The sequence below is a fragment of the Lissotriton helveticus genome, chromosome 3_1 (genome assembly GCF_964261635.1).
Source record: "Lissotriton helveticus chromosome 3_1, aLisHel1.1, whole genome shotgun sequence".
NCBI classification, from domain to species: domain Eukaryota; kingdom Metazoa; phylum Chordata; class Amphibia; order Caudata; family Salamandridae; genus Lissotriton; species Lissotriton helveticus.
The window spans coordinates 150010864-150037131 of NC_136061.1; the positions used below are offsets into that span (position 1 = coordinate 150010864).

General features: G+C 47.6%; 1 protein-coding gene across 1 annotated transcript in view; it reads right to left on the reverse strand.

Moving 5' to 3' along the window:
• Positions 1 to 26268, reverse strand: part of LOC144822741 (uncharacterized) — a 2085503-nt gene that overhangs the window by 1778488 nt on the left and 280747 nt on the right. The window lies entirely within an intron of this gene.

Here is a 26268-nt window from a genome sequence, read left to right on the forward strand (position 1 = left end):
TTCCCATTTGGGAATGCAAACACAGGGACACATTCCTTTTGCTTGCATTTTCAAATGGAAACCTATTCTTTTAAAGTCTGTTGTTCCTACAAGGGCTCAATGAAACAAAAAACAAAGTTTTAAGACCTCCAATTGTTTGGTACGTGACCGCATTCCACTACAGTGCGACTGACGGCTGCAGTGCTTCCTATACAAAGAGTGAGCAATCTTTTGTTGATTGCAGGTGGACGACGCATCGACGATTTTGTATCCCTGATTGGTTCTACTACTAACTACCTTACCTGTGAGTTGTCTACCTATTGGGACCTGTTGAAGACTCAGAATTTGATGCTTAGGGGTCAAAACGTCGATGTACATGTGTTGACTTTAATGAATTTTTGCCACAAGCGGAAGCCACTGGGTCATTCGGGACCTGGGTCTCCGTTATGAAAACTTAAGCTTTTTAAGTCAACTATATCTGTGTTTTATTAAACACTGCGCACTATTGATCACTATCTTGCACCATTCACTAAACACAGCACTATTCACAAGGAGCACCAACAGTATTTTGTCAAAACTTGTCCGTACGAAACTGGTATGTAAAATATTGTCATGGTCAACATGGAATGTACAGACCTGAATCTTGCACAGGCTTGTGCATCCAAATACAAGGGTACTTACTAAACAATTGGAGGGCTAACGTTGTTTTCTGTTTCCCTTTAATTGCATACATTATTATTGCTCAAGAAGTGAAGGCTATTTACTTCCAGTGAGGGAAGCATTATTCTTATGAATCAAACACCAACCCATGTTCCTAGGGATACTGGGTTGTCCCATTTTTTGCTTATTAGTTCCTTGCAGGCCATCATCTGTGTTTTTGTAAACAAACACAGTGGGGTCGCAGATATTGACCTGCATAATTAATATTCATTAGGCAGTTTGTTCTGCAACTGTGACTGGAGATTAATATTCTTCAACATTTTATTAAAAAAAAATATCAATGTTATACATTTGATAGCTTGGCAGATATAGAGGTTGGATCAGAGAAATCTCAAGCTTGGCGGTTGTTACTCCAGTAAAATTGACTCATATTTATTTTCCTTCAGATGAAGAAAGAAGATGTTCTATATATGTTATGTAAAAGGATTATGATGTACCTTAATATCATAAAATATATTTAATACTCTTCAGGTGTTTTGATTTGAGCACAATCAAGAAGCTTTAGACTGATGATTGAGTTTTCTTAAAATAATCTTGGTACATTTATTCACGTTTTGCATTGACTGCTCTCACCTGTGGCCACCAACACAATCTATGAGTTGTTAGTCCAAGTGACCAGAACTGGCCCATGACCGAAAGGGAGATCCAAAAAAGGATTTCAGATCACCAATGATCTTATGATTTAAGATTTACAAAGACAGTTCCAGATTTTCTGCTGACGGTAACACTGAAATCCTGTCACTATATAACTGTGCTCAGAATGTGCTTTGTAGGATTACAGTTATCCAGGTGAGTTTTCTGCTTGCAAGTACTAAACAAATTTACTGCTTCTCTACACCTGCCCCATGAAAATGCACAAGACTAACATATTCTCAATCATTTTTTGTTGGTGACTTTAAAAGAGAATAAATAATTTATCACAAGCGGGGTTAGATCTAAATTTAAAAAATGGTTCTTTGAATAGAAGATCATAAAATTATTAGAACATTGGATTGTTCAGAGATCCATTCCAGACAAGGGAGTAGCAGAAGGACAACAATGGCTTGTATAGACATTCTTATCCATAGGCCCAGAGCTTGTTTTTCTGGTTCAAGTTGTTTAATTTAGAATATTCTACCCTCAGTGGTTGAAATGCTCTTATCGCTTTATAGTACTTCTGCCACAGGCTATACCACTTGTTAAAAGTCCACACCTTCAATATAGAGCATGGCCTGTCGCTTCGGCCTACAACTCGGGTGCAGCCGTTGGCAGTGGACTTTTATACTATATTGTATAAATGTGTACTCAAGTGAGCTAGGGACCAGCCCCTATCACGGTTATGGTCACATTTTTGCAAACTGTGGAGATGGGCTTTCTTTAAGTCCTGTGCGGCAACACCACGGAATGTGGTTCTGTTGTAACTCCATAAAATAAAAGAACATTATATATTCAGAAAGGTTTGAAAACCTACCTCTCCAGACTCCATATCCACTAAACCCTACAGGGTCTGGGGAGTTTTATTTTTCCTGACATGCGACAACAACACAAGGTCCTTAAGAACTCCTTTAGGTGGAGGTGCTGCACCAGTACAAAATCATTCACGACTTAAAGTATTCCAAATCTGACACCCTTAGTTCAGATCAATACATGAGGCATTCAAATAGCTCCATGAGAACCGCCTTTCAACAACATGGGATATTTCTAATCTGATTGCAGAGAATTGTTACATCAGGAGAGGACTCTCAAATAGGGTCATTGTAAGTATTTAAAGACGTGGAACTGAACGCAGACAGGAGGAGGCTACTGCAGTAGATGCACACTGGGTGCTGACCCCTTAAGTGGTATGGTTGTTATGCACACTTGGCTCCTGCTCCCTTTGGAGAATTGAGTGTGATTTCACATCTTGTGGAAAAGACACACCACCTCCCGCTCTCACACCCTCCTGGATAGGATTTAGTTACTGGGCTCGCTCACTTAGTGTCTATGGCATTAGTATTGCACTCATTTACCTTACTGTGCAAGGTGCTTATCAGAGTGACTCACTGCCTCGGTGAGCATTACAAGATTCTCCTTTCTGCATACACTCTCAACTTACTACTCACATGCCCCCAACATCATACCACTGGATTATGTACTACTCCAATAACAATACAGATGAAGTAGAGTTATTGGGCATGGAACAAAGAGACCTAAACAGTACTCTAGCCTCCCTATCAAACCAAAATATGGGTGATCTTGATCAAAAGTCTCCATGTCCTCCCAGATTCCTCATCAGCATATATTGAGGCGCGCCTACACAGAGGCTAAAGGGCAGTACTCTGACCAGTTTAAGAAAACTGGACCTTACATCACATCACTTCATTCTTGACTTCACAAAATTTGCAAAGTTTGAGAACAGCAAGAGTCCAGAGGCGCACAAAAGGTTTAAAACGGCTGGGTCTATGGGAGGGATCAAAGCAGGCCTGTGGCAACTTTCACTTGCTCAGAAGTAATTCACATAACATTTTGGAATTTCTTGTTGCAGATGTTACGCTGCATTCCCAAAATGACACCACTACGCATTGTAAATATGACTCATTGACGCCAAAATCGCTGGAACAATCTTAATTACCAGAATGAGAACAGCAGTGTTTGGGGCAATTGAGATTTTGGTGCTATTTTTTGGGTGAAACTCACGCTTGCATCCAAAAAGTATTTCACGCTAAAATAGAGCATTAAATGTGGGATAGAGAGGGGTGAATGTCCCCGAAGATGCCCTTCATTGGTAGATGGGTAGAATCAGGGTGCTCAGTGTGAAACCTTTTACCACTTAGAATAGGGTTCATAGAAAGTTGAATGCCAAAGCTGAGTAACTGTCCATGCATTCAGTAGTCTTAATTTGTAGTTCACATCCATCCATGAATTCAGTAGTCTTGAAAATTACAAAAACAACGTAAAATACAGTTACTCAGCTTTGTCCTTCAACTTTCTGTAAAATATAGCGTTAGATGCCACATTTGCATTTCGTGTACTTATGCATAATTTCAAGTAATTCTCCCAAAATGTTTAATAATCAAGCAAAAACAAGCAATGAAGGGCATTTTGCCCAGTCTTAGATATAAGGTGAACACTTTTAACCCCCCCTGCAGGATATTAGGACATGCTGCTGACTTTAAAAACAATGGAAAGAAAGAAATGACAACTTGTGACAAGAAATAGTCGGTTTGATCAGCAGACCACTGCAGGCGGCTCTGATGCCTTCACATAGAAACGGTTAACAGTTCACTGCCAATCACGGCCACATGTTCCCTTTAACACAGATTGCAATATTTTGATACTTGGAAATGGTAAATGATTTGTCCAAGGCTGTCCCTGTGAGATAATGAGCCAATGAATGTGTGTGAGACCATTAATGCTACTTTTCTTTTAATGCAATATTAAATGCTCCATCAATGCAAATCTTACCATGAAAAGGCCTAAAAATAAGATGCTCCCCATTCTACACAGTTTTTTCTTGTGTCATATTGTCATGTTGATGTTTTCAATCTTTTTCTTGTAAAAAAGTCAAGGGAAAGTAATTGTTAGAATAACTGTTTATTTTGGGCCTACTTCCGCTTTTGAAGCATAGGTTAAAAAATAAATAAAATAAAGGTGTTACTTAATTTAGGGCACTCAACTTGTCGCCCGAATAAAGATGAAAGGCTGAGACGGCTCAATGAGGAATCGAAATAATGACATGGGGGTCACCACAGATATCAACAACAAAATTAACCAGAAAAAGGTAACTGCCTCTGGTAACCACTCAGGCTGTGATTCTAGAAACCCTTTTCCACACTTTCTGTCACAGTCAAATGTCACCATTTAAGTTTTCAGTGTCGCACTGATATAACACAGCACCAACTGCAGCCAGCATATTAATGGCGTCAACCCGACCAAATAGCTTAAATTCCTAGATCTTTCATCCTCAGTAGGAGGGAAAAAAGTAGCAAGGAAACCAACGTTTTGGTTGGCTTAACGGCTAGGGCGTCCGACCTCAAATCTGGGGAACTAGGTTCGAGTCTTGGCAATGACGCTGAACATCCTGTGATTCTGGGCAAATCACTTAATCTCCCCATGCCTAACAAAAATGAATGTGTCCTCATGTAATGCAACTGGTGCTATGTAAAGCGCTCTGATACCAGATTCGGGTCAAGTTTGCGCTATATAAAACTCTGTAAAAAAAAACGTTACCAAAGGTTTTTTTGAGAGATTATCGAGTAACATTTAAGGCAACAGGAATAAGAAACAAAGGGCCATATGTACGGCGCATTTTACCGGTCGCGATCAGCAAAATACATTTTCCTATGTATCAACCCTATTTTGCGAGTCGGTAACCGTTTTCCAACTTGCAAAGTAGGGTGAGCGAGACGATTTTAGAAAGGGGCGAGTAAAGGGCGCTCCTTCCAAATTGCGAGTCGCACTGGTATGTATGAATGTTTTGCGCCCAGGAATGCGGTCACAAAACATTCACAGATTACCACCAATTTCAAATTGGTGGTAAGCCACTGGGGACACCTTACCCACTTTGAATGGGGGCACCAACATTTTTTCAGTGCAGGAAGTGGTCTCACGGACCACTTTTATTTTTGAATGCATCCTGTTTTCCTTTAAGATAAATGGGCTGCATTTTTAAATCAAACTGCTTTATTTAAAAAGGGGTGGTGATGGACGGAGCATCTGAACCAATCAAACACTCACACCCAGTCAAAAGATCTGGGTTTAATCCATCACCGTTCTTTAGCCCACTCTGCCACCCCAGTTCAGACATGGCCATATGCAAATCAGTCTGACCCTGTGCCTCATGGGAACAGTCCAGCCCGAACTGCCAAGCCATGCCTTCCCTGGAACGGAAGCTTCCAAGGACCGGTTTCTGGCATTTCAGCCGTCTTCAGCCCGGCTTGCTTGAATCCAGTGGCAAAGTGAGCAAGGGACTCACGTCTGAGCATACCCTGCCAACTTATGGCGAACAAAGTGGTACAAAAGGGGGTCCATCACCACCCCTTTTTGTACCACCTTATTTAAAATGGAGTCACAGACATACTGCGGTGTAACAACTGCGTTGTAAAGGTCGTTCTCCGCTAATGTTTGTTTCACTAAACCAGTATTGTCTTTAAAATGTATAGCTACCCCCCTTATTGTCGAGGTCTGCAATGAACATATAGCTAGGGAATACCCTTTTATCTGCATAAGTTCCTTCTTACCCCAAGGTATGTGGGTTTCTTGTTGGCAGATTATATCCGGGCTTGGGATCTTAATATCTTAGAGACCCTTGACTGCTTAGCAGTATCGTTCAAGCCTCCCACATTTACCGAGCATATGATTATCTTAGCCATCATAGTACTCCGAAACAAAATTCCAATGACTACCCATCTCTTCCATATTTAAATTGTTTTCAAATCAATTTCCTTATTTTCTCTCTGAGTTTTTTTCACTACACCCTGACCTCCCCCAACCCCAACCACCTTCATCTATGCCCCCTCCCACCCAATTCTGTCCCGCCAAGCACCTCCCTACCTCGTCTTCCCACCGAACATTGGTCTGTGGTAGATGACAGCAGCCCCCTCTGATCAGTGAAAACACACATCAAACAAGTAGCTATCCCCACAAACTAGAAAAAAAGAAATTAATATCTACCCAAAGACAACAACTGTCTACTACTGTGGCCCAAAACCCCTCGCCTATCCTCAGAACATTCAGAATTAGTAGATCTTTGTAACATTTTTAGTTTTCTAGTATATTTCACTCCCTACGTTGGGTTACTGAGATTTTACTGACATATTTTTATTTGTTAGGTCTTTGAAGGCCACAGATATTACAATATACCAATTTTAATACATATTGTTTGCTTCATTCTCTTTGTGATCTTTACACCTTTAAAACCTTGACTAACCTTTGTCTGAAAAGATTTCTTAATAGTGTGAGAGTTATTTCATAGGTGAGCTGTGCATTTCCTGCTGTACACACTGTTCTCCTAGTCCCCAGCTAACAAATCAACACAAAGCATTATTGGCTGATGACAAAGAAGGGGGTATAATCACGGAGCTGAACTGCACATCACCTTACCTGGGAAGCCCAGTTCACCCACTTGACCAAACTGTGCGATCATCGACCAATCCCTTACTTCACTATCGTATTCTGTGGTGGCTCCAAGCAGCTCAGTTTCAAGTGTGCACCATACAGAAACCCCACTCCTGGATTCTATAGGAGGCTGTGACATTGCTTCCCATCTGTAGAGTGCACAATGCAAAAGGAATTGTTTTCTGGCCCACTTATGGGAATATGGGCATATTCAGGGTCAGAATTCCTGAATCTTTATAAGTTCATGTTTACCAAAATATTAGTTTTAGTTAAGCTCTCTCAACATTATATTATACCCTAATAAACTACATTAAAACAAAAAGAAAAAAAAGATTTTTCTAATTGTAAAGAGACCTATTTAATCTCATATTATTATATCAATGTACTCTCGCCAGCAAATCATGTGTGCTTGATAGTACATTTCTTTGGCTGGCTCGCTTCGGCTCTTAAGGCCAGATCAGAGTCCTAGCTCAGCCCTGGATCGCCTCTCCCAATGAATGTCAGAGCTGGCCTCTGCTAAGATAGTGACCTGGGCTGAGAGAAATGTGGCAACCTTGCTGATTGTAGTGAATTAAATGAGGCAGCAGGGGGTCCCTTTTGTGTTCACTGGTCAGTACCTGGATGAGCAGGGACTGTCCCATGGGTACTTACAAAGATTTTCTCGGGGTGCCAAAAGTACAGTCTGGTTTGTGGCCAAGGGCTGCATTGATGGACCTGCGGGTGGTGGAAGGGTCAGGTCAGGTGGGGGCGGGCCCACCAGAGTAAAAATAAATCACCACCTTTTTCAAAACATTACTAGACAATGCTATATGTCAAAAGCAGGTGTAACAGCAATGCGACAAACTGCACAGGTCTCATTTGTGCCCTGTTACAAACACATGCACACAACCTGAATGCACACAGCTATGAAGGCAGCTCTTTTCACAGTACTGCACACAAGAGTGATATATTGCATGAAAATAACTACAGAAACACAACATCCTAGAAATAAAGATAAACCACTGGGATTACAAGAGTAAATAAAATGTGAAAATGAACAACAACATGGCTGTTCTCAGGCTGGGAGGCAAATGTCCTTTTTTTTCACTGCAGCTGGTGCTGAGGTACGTGATGTGGGTCAAGGCAATTACTGGTAGTGCTCCACAAGGACGGTCACCTCCCCCGGGTGACACCACAAGTTTTAAGGCTCTGTGGAGGCCCAAACACAGTAATTAAGACACCCTCATTATTACCAGCAATCCTTTTTTAGGTTGCGCCTGAACAGCACTTGCGCTCTTGGGCAATCTGTTCTATTTACTTTCTGGGGTCTGACTCCTCCCACGCTTTGGATTGCCTTTTGTGTCTGGCAGTAATAGAGGCGCAGTTACTGCCAGCCTTGCTTTCTCATAAGCAACAACTATAAGTACAACATGTGTGTTTACGCACCGCTTGCAGGTTTTCAAAACACATAAATAAAACGCATTGTCTTTTACAATGCCAATAGCTCAAACTCTTGAAAAATGCAAGACTTATTGCATTAAAAATACGTCTTATTAGCAGCATCAGACTGGGACAGAAAATAAGCCAGGCACCAAAATAAATGTGGCCCCCATTTGTGAATTACATAGGTAAAAAATGGGAAATAAACAGTAAACACTGGCCCAGGTAATTGCAAACAAAATAGTGGGCCATGTTTACAAGATAAAAACTGTCATAATTTGCAGTGACATGCTGTATAGGTTTTTGCAAGGTATGGAAACCTGCATGGATCTGATTCACAAAGGGCCTTCACAGTCACGGCGGAGGCCATCAGTCGTGGCGGGGGTCCCCAATTCATTGCGGAACCTCCACACTGCAGTTTCCCATTGCAGTGATTCCACCACAACTGCACAACCCCTACCATGACTGCAAGGCGTTCACCATGACTGCGGAGGCCCTCTGTGAATCAGGCCCAATGTTAGTTTTGATATCAGGGAAATCAACAGTAAAAATTGCCCCAGGAGACCGTTACAAAAAGTGGGCCATGTTTACAGATAAAAACTGATGTATTTGCACAGAAATGTGGTACACGTGTTTTTGCAAGGTATGGAAGACTTCATGGATTTGAGCTTGCTGTAGGCAATGTAAGATTTTTGATATCATGCAAATTAACAGTAAAAACCGACCTAGCAGACCATAAAACAGGCCCACAAACAGCCAAAAAAGTGTCAGCACAGTCACCTGAAGGCCTTCTGGCGAGGACGGCAGGCTTGCTGGCAGCAAGAAGAAAAAAAAAAGCTGGTTGGCGGGCAGCAGGGAGGGAAGCAGGATGGCCCGATCCATGAGAGGCCCCTGTTGCACGTGCAGTCCTCTTGGTAGGAGAGAAATGCTGGAGAGAGCAGACTGCAAGCGACGTTAACAAGGCAGGCTGCGGGCACAATCAACAGAGCAGACTGCAGGTGACTACGTACTCGGCAGAGGTAGCTGGAAGATTGCAAAAAGGCTCCTTAAAAGTCAGCTGTGAATGTGCAACCGCTGACTTTTAAAGGGCCTTTGCTACCCGACACTGCTGCACATATGATGTCACCCATACTGGGCTCGCCAATGGCCGATGATTTCAGTAAACAAAAACGATGGCCACGGAGCATGTGCAAATGGCTTTGCTATCACGCATGCTCCAGCATCCCTCTTTGTTGTTTACTAAAGGCATCGGGAAGCCCACTACGGAGCAGCTGTGTTGGCCTTGCCCAAGAAACGGGCCACAATAAAGTCTGAGGACCACCAAGCAAGGCCGGCCAGACTGCTGGTGGCCTGCAGGCCGTACTTTCAGTACAGCGGAACTAGCCTCTGAACACAAACAACCTAAATCGCCACAGCTTAGCTGCCTCACGCAGATGATGGTGTTGTTGATCTGTTAGCAGGGGTCAGAGGGTGAAGGGAAAGTACATAGCGGGGGCTAAAGTCGTGTTAAAAACATTGCCCGCATATGATAATAAAGGACTAAAACCACTTTAAACTGGAAAATCAGACAGACACTACCTGGAAGGGACAAGGGCAAGGCTCAAGCAAGATGAGAAGGGCACTGATCTTGGCATAACCTTAATAAACTCCACACCGTGCTTGGTATGTATTAATGTCGCACAGTGAACTGTCACAAACCAGTACAACGCAGACACAGGTAATAAAATCAGAGCAGTAAAAAACACACTGCCACAACAAGTAGCATTTCTTATGGCGGCTTTTTAAATAGCACACAATAGTCAAAAACAAAACAACAGCCCATTGCTATATGAAGCCGAGTCTGGTAGCTTAGGGGACTAACGCGTCGACTTTAGGGGCCTGTGTTTGACCTCATTGTCACATGTTCAAATCCCAGCGGGTTCACTCAGCCTTGCATCGTTCTGAAGTCCATAAAATTAGTATCATTGAGTTGGGCAAAAAGCCCCCCTCAGACCGTCTCCTGGACCACCACACCGCCACCAAATAACAACCATGACCTCATCACACAGCACTCGACTTACAACTACCTCCCCTAACCCTTACACAAAAGAATGCGGATGCCACAACATGACCCCTCACACCCCGCACCAACGGCCCTGCACAATAACTAAACAGACAACACAATAACAATAAGAAGACAAAACAGCACCATTTGGCCACCCCCCTCTCGGGAGGAACCCGCCCAGAACCCCCCTACCCTCACCCCTAACTCCCTCCCTATAAATCCGTATTTGTAAAGCGCGAACTACTCACCCTTACGGGTCTCAAGGTGAAGGGGGCCGTAATGGAAATTAAGTGAGCTATTGCCCAGAGTCACATGGTGCTGACCTGAACTTCCGCCGGAGCTGGGGATCGAACCGTGAACACTGTGCTACGAAGTCAGCTGCCCTGGCACTGCACCACACCTAACATACCTACATACAGAAGAACGCAGATGCCACAACACGACCCTCCGCATCCCGCGCCCACGGCCACGGCCTCGCCTCAAAGACTACACAGAGCACACATTAACAACAAGCCAACTAGACACCATCGTCAGGCCATCCTCTCGTGGGAGGACCCCAACCAGAATCCCCTTACCCCCACCCCGGAAGATACTGGAGAGTGTCTCACCCTGCTTGAAAGCCAGCTAGCAACCATAATCCAGGGCTTTAACGTAATCCTAACCACCCTCGCCATGCTCCGTAAGCCTTCCCAATATCCCCAATGCACCCCCACCATCTCCAACCCCCCACACCAAAAGCCCCCAAAGGCTCCCCGCCCCAGTTGGATCTCAACCCCCCTCTCGAATCAAAATCGAAATAACAAACGTCCCAACAGAACAAGAAAGGCTATGTCCTCGAGTGAAGCGACGGCTCTTGCCTCCTCATACGACACCCCATCTGCTGCTATCACCAATCCAAGATTCAGGCGATCACCGGATTCAGAAGAAACCACTCCCCTCCTAAACCTCCAAGACCCCCAGCCTCCCTTATTAACATCCCCATACCCCCCCAGGAAGAAACCCAAAAAAGAGGCACCCACCACCAACTGCATGCTCATAAACTGCAGATCAGCCACCAAGCTTGCCACAGATCTAGTAGAATCCATCCTCACCCATGACATAGACATAGCCTTCATCACAAAGATTTGGCTAAACGACTGCTCGCCACCAATCATGGACACTCTTTTGCCCCCAGGCTTTGAAATCAACAACAAAGATCGTAAAGACCAAAGAGGAGGGGGTATAGCAATCATCTACAACAACAACTTGTCCGTGACGAAAATTGAGACCTTTAACTGTAACACCTTTGATTGCCTATCTGCAAACATTAACACAAGTGACAACAATACACTTCACTGTCATCTTATATACCATCCCCCGGCAACACCACCACATGCACCGAACATCTGTCCGACTTAATTGCTCACTGTTCACTCTGAGACGCCAACAACCTAATTCTGGGTGACTGAACCTTCATTGGAATGAAAAAAACAACCCGCTAATCCAAAACCTGAATGATCTACTACTCAGTAACAACCTTAACCAGCACTGCTTAGATGAAACCCATAACAAAGGAGCAATCCTCTACGCCATTATCGCCCAACGCGACATAATCGCAATCGACCTCATCCTACCCGTTGACTGGTCCGACCGCCACCTTATCCTATACCACATCACTCAACCAATCACATATCAACCTCCCACCCAAGATCCCCCCTCCCCCCCAAATGGACGAGAAATCTAGTACAGATCACCATGGCCGACCTAGAGGAAAGGGTTGGCTCGCTCCTGCCTATCTCCACAGATGATCTCTCCACAAAGGAACTCACCTCTCACTATAACTCAACTATGACATCCATCCTGGACCAATTAGCCCCCCTGAAACTTAAAAAAAATAGGAACATTCCATCCAGATCCTGGTTCAACACAGACATCAATGCCGAAAGAAGTCAACTAAGAGCCACAGAACGACAATGGAGGAACAACCCTTCTACTAACCTTCACAAACAACTCAAAGCAACCCGAAGGAAATACAAAAAACTCATCCACAACGAAAAAAAACACCTTCTTCTGCACCGCCCTAAACAACGCAAAAAACAGGCTTAAAGAACTCTTCAACATCATCAGGCAACAAACTTCCAAGCCCTCCGTTACCCCAAGTCAGGTCTTCAAAGACCTGGGTGACAACTTCGCCAACTTCTTCAAAGACAAGATCACCAAGATTGAACTTTCACTAGACATTAGCCGCAATCCCTCCTGCACAAACCCAACCCCAGAGACCGAAACCAGCACACGCAAACACCTCATGATTGCTTGGAAATTCTTCAACCCCATACCTGCAGATGAGATTCTTAAACTGATCTCCACCTCCAAACCCACATCTCACATCCTCGATCCGATACCCACCCAATTGACCAAAAAGCTGAAACTCTCTTAGCCCCATTCTGGTGCAAGATCATAAACAGCTCCATACCAGAATGCCTCAAAATCGGCCAAGTCACGCCACTACTGAAAAGAACCGGGCCTGGACACCAACGATCTGAATAACTTCAGACCTGTTTCCAATTGCCCCCTTTTATCCAAAATCTTCGAAAAGTGTGTTCTTCTACAGCTGACTCAACACATGGACAGCATCAACCTGCTAGACCCCCACAAATCGGGCTTCAGAAAAAACTGTAGCACTGAGACCGCGATCTGCAGCCTTTGACACGGTGGATCACAATCTACTCATCAAGGCTCTTCAAGATAGCGTAGGCACAGACGCAGTGGTCCTACACTGGTTCACCTCCTTCTCACAAAACTGCTCCCAAAGGGTAAAAATCAAAACCTTTACATCCGACCTACACCCAGTCTGCCGAGGTGTCCCCCAGGCTCAGTGCTCTCCCCTCAACTGTTCAACATATATATGGAACTCCTCCCCTCCCTACTCAAAAAAGCCAACATCCCCTTCCACCTCTATGGAGACGATACCCAGATCTATCTGGAAACCTCCTCCATTGAAGACATTCAGAGACTTAATGACACTCTTAAAGAAGTCCAACACTAGCTATCTATAAACCACCTTAAACTCAACCAAGACAAAACAGTAATCCTCCTCATTGCCAACAAAGAAGAAAACCCTCAAATCATGGAATGGCTAAAAGCAATCGACGCTCTCAACAGTAATCTCACTTTGGCCAACTCTGTAAAATCATTAGGAATCACCCTAGACCTAAAACTCGACATGGCCAAACACATTAAGAACTCTGCAAAGATGCCTTCCTCAATCTGAAGCTACTCAACAAAATAAAACCCTTCATCCCGCCCAAGGACCTCAAACAAGCCGCACAATCACTGGTGCTATCTAGACTCGACTATGGGAATGCAGTCCTCACCGGTATAGCAAAATCCCACTTAGCTACCCTCAAAACAACTCTTAATGCAGCAGCCAGAATGGTCACCGGAGTTAAGAAATACGATCACATTTCACCCGCACTCAGAGAACTAAAATGGCTCCCAGTAGAAATGCGTGCCAGCTTCAGAACTGACTGCCTCACGCACAAAGCCATGCACACAGGGAAACCTGAGTACCTAGCCTCCAAACTCAAGAAGGCCGGTCAGACTAGGAACCTCAGGAGCTCCAACACCCTACTTGTCATCCCTATGAAAACACACAAACAAAAAAATGCTGCACGATCCTTACCCGGAAACGCACCTAAAATCTGGCACTCCATCCCAGCTGATATCAGGACTATACCTTCCTTTGTAAAATAAAAAAAACTCCTACAAGATTTCTTCCTCAACCGTGCCTTCCCAAACCGAAAGCCGCAGATGAAGCGCACAAGCCAGCACTCTGCAGCACCCTAACACTTTGTCATTAAGACCTCCCTCCCCCAGCACCCCAACTACCCTCCTTGCCCAACCCTCCCTGAAAGAGGATCAGCCCATGACAACGTGCCCGCATTGAGGTTTCTCAGGACTCCCATACCTTAAAAGTACACTGCAAGCTGGAACTTCCAAATCAATATTTATACTTATACCTTATTGTGTGATTCCTGCATTATAACTGTTGTAAAGTACTCCGATACCCTCGGGTCTGTCCAGCGCTATATAAAATTCCTTAATAAATAAATAAAACTTGCAATTCACACTATAAATCAGTCCTATAACAATTATAAGGACACCTGCGCACTGTGACATCGACCAAGACAACCAGCCAAGTTCATACACATCACTGGGTTCTAAAGGTAAAGGTATCTGGTCATCTGCCATTGGCCACCCTGCACCCTCAACGTAAAAAGCAAATTCTGTTTATTATAGCATTAAAGAGCGTCCTCTGTGGAATTATCATGTGGTGAGATACGGTAGTAAACAAGAAACATAAACTACCTTCAGGGCCGGCTCTAGGGCGGTGCCACCACACTAGGCGATGACTTCAGGAGGGCTGCCCTATTTGCAAGTACCTTCTGGTTTTAAAAGCACCTGCTGCCACATTCCTTACCTCCAGCAATTTTCAGACAACAATAACTAGGTCAACATAACTCGGGGGACTGATGTTCTTCCTAGAGACAGATGGAGTTTTGTCTAGTGCAAGTTTAGATTCATTGTAAGGTAGCACAAAGGGTTAATATGCCTGCTGCAAAGAACTTGTACCATGCCGATAACAAAGTGCATATATAATGTAAATAGGTCAGTGGGTTACTGCTTTGGTCAGAGAGATCATTATGTACTTGAAGTCTGTAAGTTACAATCTTAATATAGAAGATTGAGCTATTAACTGTCACCTAAGAGCTGCATGCAAACTGCAAGGTATAGAGTAAAGCGTTGTGATTTTTTTCCCCAGTCTTTGATTATCCTAATGTTGCAAAAAGGGTTAATTTGGGTAGAAATCAATTCTGATTATTAAAGAGAACCTCCAATCATGGTGTTTTAGATTCTGAGTTTGTGCTTCTCCAGACCAAGCAGTCTTAACCCGTTCCATGCTGGTGATGGAACCACTCCGTCACCAGCCTCGGACGCGCTGTGCTGGTGACGGAGCGGTTCCGTCACGGCCCGGCCGCCGCGCCTGCGCGCGCGTTCTATTGAGCGGGCGGGGCCGTGACGGAACCGCTCCGTCACAAGCACAGCGCGCTCGAGGCTCGTGACGGAGCGGTTCCGTCACAAGCATGGGAGCGCCGCGCGTCCCCCTCTCCCTCTAGCACAGCCAAGGGGTTAAACTATACTGCCTACCAGTATGCATGACATGTGACTCCTACATCTTGTAGTCCTCTGTCTTATAGAACATTTCCTATACACTGATTTACACGTGTGAGTGATTGTCTCTGTGTAATATGTGTGTGGTGTAAAGTGCTGACACCCTACACTGGTATGAGTGGCGCTATAAGACTAATTAAATGCATCTGAGAGAGTGGTTATGGAGACTTGAGGGGTGCTGTTAAAGGGTGGTAGTGAGGGAATCCGTGGCAGAGGTGGTCACTGGGGAGCGCCACGGAACACTGTTGCACCGTGTGCCACCAGGACAAAAGCCGGCCCTGACTACCTTGACTGTGAGCTACATAAGTGACAACTGACAACATAAGTAGGGCAATTATCGCCCGATAATAACCTCTAATCTAAAGCATTGATTCGTGCTTGATGCTGCCAGTTGTACCAACTCTCCGAGCGAGCTGATGGGCCAGAACAACAGTAACATTCAATTGAAAGTATAATTTGGAAAAGGACGCAGGACAGATTCACAGCTGCTGTGAATAAGGTAATAAAAGCCAGGCCTTCAGCCAGTAAGCACAGCAGGTTAGTCCCTGAGGTTTCTGAGCAGGGCAGTTAGTGTGACCTTAATGAATCCTCTGGTTCCCGCTGCTTCCTTCAAGAACTCTATTAATTGCCTCCAGATGGGCCAATCCTCGCAGCTCCACGCGGTACAGTAATTGAACTCCTTAATGAACGCGTTTTAAACATCCAGGTCTTTAGTACAGCGTCAGGTGTCCCTTCGGCCCCCGTAGGACCTGTAGAGAGCCATCCGGGCTCTCACCTACAATGTATCACTTTCGAGCACGCACGCACACGCAGCCTCGGGGCGGGCTCGTCCCGAGGTATAAATAAACAAGCGGAAGACCGCTCGTGGTCTTTCCGGCTGACTATACATTAGTGTCTGTGTCATTGCTAGCTGAGTGTACACACACGTGGTAGGCCTCACCTTACCACTTTACATTGGCGACGAGGCCGGTGTTTGTGTCCACGTGTGCCTGGTGCCCTGGGTCGCTCTGCCGCCTGCCTCACGCTGCGGTGCCTACCCGCTGTGGTGTACCGGCTCCCAGTGCGCCTGAGACCCGCCCACGCGTCTCCCGTGAGGGAGCGCCTTCAGCCGGCGGGACTCGGGTCCGGCGGGAGCCGACGTGCGGTGAAGATCCTGCGGGTGAGTGATCGTCTGCCCCGCCTGCGCGGCCCCTGCCCTGCCGCCTTCTGCCTGCCACCGCGGGGGAGGTGCGCCTGCCGGCTGCAGGCCCCAGGAGAGGCCCCGACAGCTCCACGTGACGGCCCGCCCTGGGCCCGCCCTCGCTCCCGAAGAGGACGCACATGAGGCGCCCGTGCTGCGGCGCGCGCTGTGCACAGCGCCAGGCCCCTCCTGCCCTCACGTCCATCGAGGGATAAGTAGTCAAGGAAACGAGCGTCAAGGAAACAAGCATTGGCGCATACGTGAGGACAGCGCATCAAGCATTGGCACCTACAAGGCCTTGCATCACAGGCCCTGCCACCACTGGAAAAGGGGGGAGTAGTCAAAGAAAAATAAAGTCAAGCATTGACACTTACGTGAGAGCAGCTCATCAAGCATTGGCACCTACAGGGCCTTGCATCAGAAACCCTGCCACCACTGCGGGTCCCTGGGGTCCTTACCCTCGCCACTGCTGCCTCTTCCTGCGTCACGCCCTACAGCGCCTCAACACGCGGCGCGGCCTGCGCCCCTGCCCTGCGCCTCACGCCGCCGCCTCCCCGGAAAGCACCAGCAAGGCCTGAGTGACGCCTCGCCATGAACCACGGCGCCCCAGGAGCAGTCCAAGACGGGGCTGGCCAGCCCCCCCAGCAGGCTCTCCAGCAGCAACCAGCTGCGCCCGCCGCTCAACCACAGGCTCAAGCACAAGCCGGAGCGGGTGCCCCAGCAGGTCCTCCCGCACCCGCGCCCCATGCGCATCAGCACGCCGGCGCAGCACCCATACCGCCGTTCAGCGAATCCGCAGACCCGGCAACGGCGGCCGTCCGCTGGAGGGCATGGGTCGGACGCCTCAATCTGTACTTCAGGGGCACAAGAGAAACCGACGGTACGGTGAAAAGGTCGCTCCTCATTCTCTATGGGGGTCAGGAGATCTATGACTTATTTGAATCGCTCCCGAACACCGGAGCCGAGGATAACTATGACGCCGCGGTCGCGGCCCTCAACGCGCACTTTGACCCTCAGTTGAACAATGATTTCGAAAAGTTCAAATTCAAGCGCGCATGGCAGTTGGACTCCGAGTCGGTCGACATGTACTACACTCGACTCCGACGGCTCGCGAGCACGTGTCCTTTCACCAACCCTCGCGACGAAATCAGGGACCAGATCATCGTCGGCTGCAAATCCAAGTTACTGCGAAAGCTGATCCTCCGACAACCAGGAATCACCCTCGACGAGATCCTCGTCCTGGCAAGGTCGCACGAGTTGTCGGACGCCCGGGCAGAAGAGATGGAGGTCGCACTGCGCACCCCGGTGATCGCCCCGTCTGGGGCAAGGGCCCCGGCCATCAAAGAAGAACGGGTGGAGGCGATCCAAAGAAGATTCCCGCCGGCAAGACCGCGTGGTGGCCCACCACGAGACGGCCAATGCGGGTACTGTGGGGTGGACCACCCTTCCACGGCCACGTGTGGTGCCAAAGGCAAGACGTGCCTCAAGTGTGGGCGCATGAATCACTTCGCTGCTGTCTGCCGGGGAGGGAAGTTCAGGGCAGCAGGCCCGCGCGCAAGATCTGTGACCCAGCGGGTCCGACAACTGTCTCTCGACCAGGAGAGACCCCCTCCCGACACGGAGGCCCAAGACCGCCGGCCCAGATACGAGGACGACGAAGACGATGAGGTGTATGTCATCTCCTACGTGAGCCGGGCATCCACGAAAAGACGACCGCCTCCAATGTGTTCCGTCTCAGTGGATGGGACGAGTGTCGATGCGCTGATAGACACAGGGGCGTCCGTGAACGTCATGGACTCGGACCAGTATGAGCGCATGTCCCCGAAACCGACGCTGGCACCGTCCGCGGCACGCATCTACACCTATGGCGGGACGGAGCCCATGCCTCTTCGTGGAGTAATTCAAACCACCGTGATCAACGGAGAATATTCAACTGTGACCAGATTCCACATCACTGAGGGCAAGAAAGGCACCCTCCTGAGCTGCCACACAGCAGAGGATCTGGGACTGGTGTTTTTCGCAAACCAAGTACACCAGGCTCACGCGGACTTCATGTTGAAGGACTTCCCAGAACTGTTCAAGGGCCTTGGCAAGCTCAAGGGTAAAAAGTTCAAGCTACACATTGATGCGACGGTGAAACCTGTCGCCCTCAGACACCGGCGAGTACCTTTCAACCTCAGGCCCCAAGTTGAGGAAGAGCTTCGCAAGCTTGAGGAGTTGGGAGTGATCGAGAAAGTGTCGGGCCCGACACCCTGGGTCTCGCCCCTGGTGGTTGCCCCCAAACCGAAGCAGCCGGGAGCCATACGTCTGTGCGTGGACATGAGGCTCCCCAACACCGCTGTCAAGCGCGAACGGCACATCACCCCCACTATGGACGATATCATAGCTGACCTCAACGGGGCGAAATGGTTTTCCAAACTAGACCTCAACTCCGGATATCACCAGCTGGAGCTAGAGCCGGCTAGCAGGTACATCACCACGTTTTCGACGCACGTGGGGTTGCGTCGCTACACTCGGCTCAGTTTTGGGGTCTCGTCGGCGGCCGAGGTCTTCCAGAACGCCATTCGCGAGGTGCTCTCCGGTCTAAAGGGGGTGATCAACCTGAGTGATGACATCCTAGTATACTCAACGACCCTCGAGGAGCACCACGCCAACTTGAGGGCGACCCTGCAGAGACTCGCCGACAGCGGCCTCACCCTCCACCGCGCCAAGTGTGCCTTCTATCAGGAGTCAGTGGACTTCTTTGGATATATCTTTACGAGGGAAGGCCTTAAAGTTGACCCTAAGAAGGCCGAAGCCATCAAAGCAGCCAGCACGCCTAGGAGTCAAACCGAAGTCCGCAGTTTTCTGGGCATGGCCACGTACTGTGGCCGGTTCATCCCAAACCTAGCCGACTTAGCTGAGCCCCTCCGTGCCCTCACCCGTGCTGATCAGAAATGGGACTGGACTGCTGCTGCACACAAGGCGTTCCAGGCCATCAAGGCCAGTCTACTTGACAACACCACCATGGCCTACTTCCAGCCTCGGAGACGGACCGAATTGATTGTCGATGCCAGCCCAGTGGGGTTGGGAGCTGTTCTGCTGCAGGAGTACGGGCCGGAAGAGTGGAAGCCTGTCGCCTATGCCAGCAAGGCCCTGTCCGACACGGAGACCAGGTATGCCCAAATTGAACGAGAAGCGCTGGCCATCAAATGGGCATGCCAGCATTTTCACCTCTACCTCTGTGGGCAGGACTTCACGGTGGTCACAGACCATAAACCCCTGTTGCCCCTCTTTGCGGGAACGTCCCGGCTTGCTCCCCCACGCATCGAGCGGTGGGCCGTCCAGCTGCAGGGTTACCGGTTCAAGGTGGTGTTCAGGCCAGGAGCACACAACCCCGCCGACTACTTGTCGCGTCATCCGGATGTTGCCCCCCCGCCGTCCCTCGCTGACGAAGGGGATGAAGTGGAAGAGATAGTGCACATGATCACCCAAGCGGCGTGCCCCGAAAACATGTCGCTGCAGGAAATTAGCGACGCCGCTGCGACGGACGAGACCCTGGTGAAAGTTAGAGAGGCGCTTGAGGGAAATCGTTGGGCCCATTTCCTTGATGGCGCTGCGTGCCTCCGGCCGGAGGTGCGTCATGCCAGGCAGCAGCTGTGGCAGATAAGGAGTGAGCTCAGCATCGGAGATGAGGGGGTGGTGCTGCGCGGGCACCTCATCGTCATGCCCGAAAGCCTCCAGCAACGAGCACTGAGCCTGGCCCACGTGGGACACCAAGGCATGGCCAAAACCAAGGCCCGCTTGAGGAGTAAGGTATGGTTTCCCGCGATGGACAGCCAGGTGGAAGCCATGATACGGTCCTGCCACGCATGCATGATCACGGGCGGAGACCCTGCCCCAGCACCCGTGCTCACGGAAGACGCACCCCAGGCCCCGTGGGCTCAACTCAGCATTGACTTTGGCAGCTTTCCGGACGGTCGGCACATGCTGGTGCTGGTAGACTCTTTTTCCAAATTTCCAGTTGTAGAAGTCATCGCATCCACTGCATTCCCACAAGTCAAGAAGGTCCTAAACCGAGTGTTTGCCACGATGGGGCTCCCCGAAGAAATCAAGTCCGACAACGGACCCCCCTTCCAGGGGAGGGAGTTCCAGGCCTACTTGGAGGCTCTCCGGATTAGACATCGGAAAATCACACCCCTGTGGCCCCAGGCTAATGGGGAGGTCGAAAGGCTGATGCGGACATTGAACAGAGCACTGAGGATAGCGGTTGATAATGGTGAAGACCCGGAGACCGCCCTGGACGACTTCCTCGGAGCCTATCGTCAGACGCCTCACTCAACGACAAAGTGTGCTCCCTCACATGTGCTGTTCAAGCGAGCTCCACGGGATGGCATCCCCACTGCAAACACATGGGTGCCGGGAGAAAGGGACGCTGCGGCCATACAGGCCCGGCGACAGGCCACCAACATCAAAGCGAGTGTACACCGGCATGCCAAAGATCCAGCCCTCCGGCAGGGAGATGCCGTTGTTGTCAAGGATCGCCATCCTGGGTGGAAGTTTCGAACTCCATTTGAGCCCGAAGTGTGGATAGTGGAGCGAGTGCAAGGGACTATGATTACAGCCAAAAGAAGTGGCCAGACTGTGACAAGGAATGTCTCATGCTTCAGGAAGCTAATAGACAACGTCGACGGACGTCAGAGAACTGAGAGAATGGAACTGGGAGACCAAGAGAACATGGACCAGGAAAACATGGACTCCGACAACTATCCTAGTCCAGCACCTACTCCGCCAAGAATGGTCACTCCGCCAAGGCCAGCGTCACCCGGCCCCGAGGTCGGGCGGAGTCAGCCAAGGGTTGAGGATGTGAGAGAGGGTCCGAGGACAACCCCGGCTGGGGTTGTCGAACTACCCCGGACCCAGGATCGTCACTACAACTTGCGGCCCAATCCAAGGCCGAGTCAACGGTTGATGGACTTTGCCTGTTCGTCTCCCTGAGCAAGAGTATCCAAAGGTGCCTGCCGAAAGGGACTAAAATAAAGGAGGGATGTAGAGAGCCATCCGGGCTCTCACCTACAATGTATCACTTTCGAGCACGCACGCACACGCAGCCTCGGGGCGGGCTCGTCCCGAGGTATAAATAAACAAGCGGAAGACCGCTCGTGGTCTTTCCGGCTGACTATACATTAGTGTCTGTGTCATTGCTAGCTGAGTGTACACACACGTGGTAGGCCTCACCTTACCACTTTACAGGACCGTGTAAAGTGAACCGGCCGTGTCTGAGTTCCTGAAGCCGGCAGATAAGCGCAGCAGCCTTCGGCGGCTCTCCACGGACCCCGCGCGGAGACACCGGCGGTGGTTTAGGCAGATTTCTGCATGATTAATCCCTGAATCAGCCAATCGACTTTGCTGATCCTGGCTATAGACGTGCTGAAATCTGCTTTCACGGCTGGCCAATTTTCGCAGAACAGGACACTAATTGCTGCTTTGCTGGCAGAGGCAATCGAATGGGCGCAGGCTCGTGAAGCATGCCGACGCGGAATGGGATTAGCAAAGTAGACATACCCACAATTTAATATCGAAGGGAAATTAAATCGCTGCCAGTGAAAATTAAGTGCCAACCAAAAATGCCTGCTAGAAAAACAAAATATTCCAATGCTGCGTTCCCAGATCCGCAGCGATAGCTAACTTGACTGAGCGGTAATACTATATACAGAGCTATACTGCCACCCAGTGTTGAAAAAATATATCTTCCGCTGTCGGAAACGCAAGAGCTATTTTGTATATCTACAGGTATTCTTAGTGTGGTCTGTCGTCCATGGAGGAAAACTACTGGGGAGGGTCCAAAGGTAAATATGTGGAAGTGATTTCTTTTGCACGAGTCCTGGGTGTAACATCAGTAACATCATTAATACTCACTATTAATTTGCCAATTAATTAATGGTAAACTTGACCTCTCCAGTCATCAGCAATAAAACTGCCGTCACGTACTCATCAGGTATTTATTTTATTTATTTAATGCGATTTTATATGGCACGAACTTTACCCAAAGGTGTCAGAGTGCTTTACAAAAGAACCAGTTACATTACATAAGGGCTTCGGAGTACATGTGTTACATAAAAGATACAAACCGAAAAACTAAATTTACAAAAGAATGGTAGTAAGTCCATACATGTACTACAGATACTAGTGGTTAGAGTTGCATATATGTACAAGTTGAAAATTCACTCAAGGAAAAGATGCAAACAGAAAAACTCTAAATTCACATAAAAATGCTAGTAAGTACATTTGTCTACTACAGATACTAGTGGTTAGCGTTACCTATATACAAGTTGCAAATGAATAAAGATTACATTTTAAAAACGATTAGGGTTGGACAATTATAGCATTATAGTTATTATAGCAGGGACAACAGCAGTGAAAGATTCCTTGTACTCACAAGGGATGTACAGCACACACCGGAGAACAAGCTTCCCTCAACACACAAAACAGGTATAGCATGTGCAATTGGCATGTATGCTTCCCCCAGCATACACAGCATAGGCATAAATCTGCCGGATGAAGTATAATCTGCTGTACATTATAAAGTTATTGCAAGTCACCACGGAGTTCTATGACCTGAAGAGGAATGGGGCCAAAGTCAGAGTTTCTTTATAAGGACAGATAAGAGACCAACCACAATAACAACTAAAATCAGAACTGGACATGAAGAGTACAGCAGAATGAAGATAGACTACTGATACCGATGATGAGAGAAAGAAGGCCAAGGACTGTGGCCAGTGGAAGAGGGTTAGGTCAGAGGACCCGCATCATAGGGTGAAGGGTTATTCAGACAGATAAGGACTTTGGTGGGTCCTCAGTGCATCTGTGCTTCTTTCCTCAAACATTGCTGATGCCATGCCAGATTATTAACATCATTTACAAACTGTAGTGCCAATTATCCTGAAGCAAATATTTTCAAGACCACAGGTCAATTTGTTTAGACGATCCAGGATTAATGTTGAAAATACATCTGACCTTTCCCAGCGTTAACAGCAAACAGTATAAAGAATCAGATACTAAGTAACTGGTCAGATAAAATGGGTGGTAGACCGTGTGATTATGTTTTCTGAAAGTAGACTTAAAATTACTGAAACAACTCCTCATAGGCGGGTATTTTACTGCCACAATCAATTATAGGCTTGACCATATGCCACCTGGAGAGTACAAATCCCTGATTCGCTGAATTCCTTGAGGCAATGGGCCTCATAGATATATGGCAGTACAAATTTTCCGCGGAACAGCAATACACATTTCACTCTGGGGCACACAATAGCCTATCTAGGATAGATTACATAGTACACTGGTAGATAGTCTAGGGAAGTTACAAGACTTGACTCACCTACCCAGAGGTATCTCCGACCAATCCCCAGTAACAGTGAAGTGTATGCATCCAGAAAAAATTCCACCCCCAACCTTCCCTATATATCCGGGGTTTCTCAAAAATCCTAAAATTGGGAAGACTCTAACCAAAACGAAGCCGAGAGAGCACATGCCATGAACCCCACCGCAGACACTGCCCACAACCTTAATTTAAAAAAGCAATGATATAGAGAATATCTGTCGGAGCAAACAAAATCTAAACTTTTAGCCACCCAACATAAAGTATATGAAGTAGGTGACAAAGTGGGGAAAATTCTGGCTTGGCTGGATAAAAGAGAGCTTCTACTCGATGGGTGATGCAGTTACAAATGGATGAAGAAGACCCCATAACAGACCCCCAGAGGATAGTTAACGCGCTAGCAGCACACTACAAGAAAGTATATACCCCAGAAACCACTACTACAGTCAGGGAGGCGCAGGCATTCCTCAGAGATATCACTATGCCCATACCTACACCAGAAGAAGCCCAAGACTACACCACAGACGAGTTAGCGTTAGCCATAAGATCTATACAATCAGGAAAAGCCCTAGGATCTAATGTCATACCCATTGAATTATATAAAAAAACAGCTACGACAATTACACCACATTTATTGAAGATGTATGTAGACAGCCTAAAAATCATAGAACTCCCTAGAGGCCAACTTATAGCGACAATAGTACCCATTCACAAACCCGGAAAGTCAGCCATGGAATGTGCGTCATACCGCCGATCTCGCTGTTCAACGCTAGCTAAAACCCTTGTGGCCAGACTCACGTATCATCTCACTAAATTGATACATCCAGATCAATCCTGCTTCATGCCGGGTAGGAACACAGCACATAATTTGTGACGTCTGCACAGCGTACTCGCTCATACTCCTACCAGCCAGGAACCAGCAGCCATTCTCTCTTTAGAAGCACGTATGGCTTTTGACATGGAGGAGTGCCCCTTCTTGTTTGCCGTCTTGAAACACATGGGCTTCGGCCCTAAATTCTGCACGTGGGTTCAGCTGCTGTATACGAAACCCTTAGCACATGTAGTAGTAAATGGACACATCTCAGCTAACTTTCCCCTTGGATGTGGCACACGGCAGGGCTGCCCCATCACCATTTTTTTTTGCTCTGGTGTTAGAACAATTTGCAACCTGGATAAGGTGGGACCCTATCATTCGAGGCTTCAGATGGGCAGAGGGGTGGGAGGACCGTATCTCCCTGTATGCTGACGATATACTACTTTATGTAGCCTCCCCGGGACGCTCCATTGCCAGCCTCTTAGACATCTGTGAAGCGTACAGCAAATTTTCCAGATATACTATTAATTGGGCCAAATCAATCCTCTACATCCTACGCGGCACCCCACCACAGCTGCCAAGAAGATGCACTATACAAATTACAGCCGGCTGCTTTAAGTATTTAGGAATTCATATCACCTCACTTCCAGAAGAATTTATGGCAAAAAAAACCTCATGGCACCCCTGCCAAGACTTCGCCAAGACACAAGACACTGGCGCTCCCTACCGCTGACGTTGCTCGGGAGGGCAGCACTTTTTAAGATGGTGGTACTCCCCAGATTCCTGTAAGCCCTTCAAAACACCCCGTTCCAGGTCTCCATGCTTTATTTTATGGCGATTGAGGCAGAAGTGAACACCCTGCTGTGGGATGGCAAACTAGCCTGAATTGGCATGAAGAAATTAGTAAAGGGTTGCTACAATGTAGAAATCGCCCTTCCAAATATACAAATGTACTATTGGGCCTCACAGCTGATTGTAGTAGGTCACTGGCTCCATGCCCCATGTCCCACAAGCAGACCCAGCATTCTGCGCAGATAGGAAAAGTTTAGGAGAGGGAGGAGTCATGAGGCATCTATATAATAAAATCAGAAGACATCACTAATGAGCCCCAAAGCACACACAAAATAATTTGGCACAAGGCACTCAAACAGCTGGGGTGGGACGAATGGATAACACAAATGACTCCGCTCTGGGAAACTCAATGATTGGGCAGACTAGGTACCAGTAAGGGATTTAAACACTGGGATTCAATCGGAATTTCAATGGTGGGAGACCTTTGGCAGAAGGGGGAAATAGTTACTTTTCCACAACTCCAAGAACGATACAAGATGGCATCAACAGAACTCTTTCGCTACATCCAAATTAGGATGCACTTAAGAAAGCCATCCCAACAGGAACTGTACTCCCCAAAGCCTCCCCACTAGAGGATAGGCTCCTAACAGAAAGGATAGATAAAAAGGCCATCT